The 2,212-nt window shown below is 51.5% G+C and overlaps 1 pseudogene; it reads left to right on the top strand.

The window, feature by feature from the left end:
* The first annotated feature begins 1,471 nt into the window (after positions 1–1,471).
* LOC128346415 (ferritin light chain, oocyte isoform-like) lies at positions 1,472–1,995 on the top strand (annotated as a pseudogene).
* Positions 1,996–2,212: the final 217 nt, after the last annotated feature.

The following is a 2,212-nucleotide window of genomic DNA, read 5'->3' as shown; positions in this document are numbered from 1 at the left end:
ATGGAAATAGACATGGAAAAACAAGGAAAGTTTTCCAAAAGATCTCTGAACTCAGGAGGTTCCAACCTTGAATTGGTATGTTAAGAGATACCAAAGGACAGATAGTTGACTGGGTCTCACAATCAGTGAGACCCGTTTTTTGCGAGCGTGCGGGGAAAGCGGGCTAAGCCTGCCATTCCCATACACGAGTGGGGAGGGAGCCCTGATTGCCAGCTCCATGATTGCCAGCTCCATGATGGAGCTGGCGGGGGCTGGGGAGCTTGGGGGCCGCGTGTCCCCCGGAAGCCCCAACATGCCCTGTGTGAGTGCGCGGGGCATACTGGGGAGACCCCCGGAGCCGGGAGGTGGCTTTTCACCTCCCCTCCGGGGGTCTACTAGCAAGTAGCCACACAATGCCATGGCTACTCATGATTGGATAGCCCGGGTTTGCGGAGCGTCCGTTCCACAAACCTGGGCTAAGGGGAGGGGTACTTGAGTGGGTTACCCGCTCTAGAACCACTGGGCTTTCAGCCAAGCCCTATGGTTCTCACGATCAGCAAAAATCAGGTTAGCGGAGGCTAGCCCGATTTTTGCTGATCATGAGAATAGCCCCAGTAACTGATTCAGAGAGGATCAAACAGAGATGGAAGGAGTATACTGAAAATCTGTACCCCAGGAATGTCAACATCCAAGATACTCTAGAAGATATTCCCTACTTGCAAGAACCTCTAGTATGGGAAGATGAAGATAGATCAGCACTCTGGTCATTACCAAGTCAGAAGGCTACAGGAATTGATGGAATAGCTACAGAAATATGGCAGGCAACAGAAGAAGAGTCAAGGCTCTAACCAAACTATGCCATTAAATCTGGAGAATGACACAGTGGCCAACAGATTGGAAGAGGTCAGTCTACATACCCATACCAAAGAAAGGAGACTTAACAGATTGCGCAAACCATCGCACAATATCCTTAATTTCACATGCTAGCAAAATAATGCTCAGGATCATCCAATGCAGATTAGAGCCCTACATGCTCTTCCACCTCCTTGCAGCAATAAGGTTTGCTTGTGGAGACTCATTGAGGTGAGTCTCATGATCAGTGAGATTCGCCATTATGCGGTTAGCAGGGAGAGCGAGCCCGCTCTCCCTGCAGCCGAGCAGAAGGCAGCCCTGTGCAGCTGGATCAGCCACCCACATGACTGCCGGCTCTGTCATGGAGCTGGTGGGGGCTGCAGGGATCAGGGGCCACGTGGCCCCCAGAAGTTCCAGGATGTCCCGCATGAGTGCACAGGACATGCTGGAGAGACCCCCGAGCCTGGGAGGCTTCTTGCATTATGAGCAATGCTTTACAAATATGTGCAGTCTCAGACCGAGCTGCTTCTTGGCCTTGGCTGCTTTGCTCTTGCTTCCACAGTGCTTGAATGGAGCAGAGTCATGGCCACCCCACCCTTCATTCTTTCACCAGTCCAGCCAACCGACGCCAATTGACACCATGAGCTCCTAGGTCCGCCAGAACTCCCACACCAACAACAAAGTGGGTGTGAACTGCTAGGTCAACCAGTTCCTCCAAGCCAGCTACACCTACCTGTCCTTGGATGATGACATCACCCAGGGATGATGTGGCTTTATCCAAGTTTGCATCCTTCTTCCGGCACCTGTCTGAGGAAAAGCATGAGCCAGCAGAGAGGCTCCTAACCTTCCAGAACCTCTATGGAGGGAGAGTTGTCCTCCAGGATGTCAAAAAACCAGAGCAGGATGAATGAGGGAATGGAGCTCTTGCCTTGCTGGCCGCCCTTCAACTGGAGAAGAGCATGAACCAAGCTCTGCTGGAGTTGCATCAGATGGTGACATATCATGTCAATCCCCATATGTGTGACTTCCTGGAGGCTCACTACCTGGATGAAGAGGTGAAGTTGATGAAGAAGCTGGGGAGAGCATGTGACTAAGCCGAAGTGAACTCGTGCCCATGAAGATAGCCTTGATGAGTACTTCTTTGACTGCCTCAGCCTGGGCTAGTCCAGCGACTAAACAGAGGTGTTGGCTCTCCTCTCAACTCCTGCACTCTGGCCAAAGTGTGTTGCTTTAGTTACTGTGTGTAAGAAGCTGGCTGCTCAGTACATAAGGCATGACTGTACCCTGCCCAACTTGAGGGGGAGGGTATGTAACTGGCTTTCAATAAACTTGGTATTAAGCTCTCTCTCTCTCTCTCTCTCTCTCTCTCTCTCTCTCTCTC

The sequence above is a fragment of the Hemicordylus capensis genome, chromosome 2, assembly GCF_027244095.1.
Source record: "Hemicordylus capensis ecotype Gifberg chromosome 2, rHemCap1.1.pri, whole genome shotgun sequence".
NCBI classification, from domain to species: Eukaryota; Metazoa; Chordata; class Lepidosauria; order Squamata; family Cordylidae; genus Hemicordylus; species Hemicordylus capensis.
The sequence above is the reverse complement of the archived record's forward strand: the minus strand, read 5'-3'. Positions and strand labels throughout refer to the sequence as shown.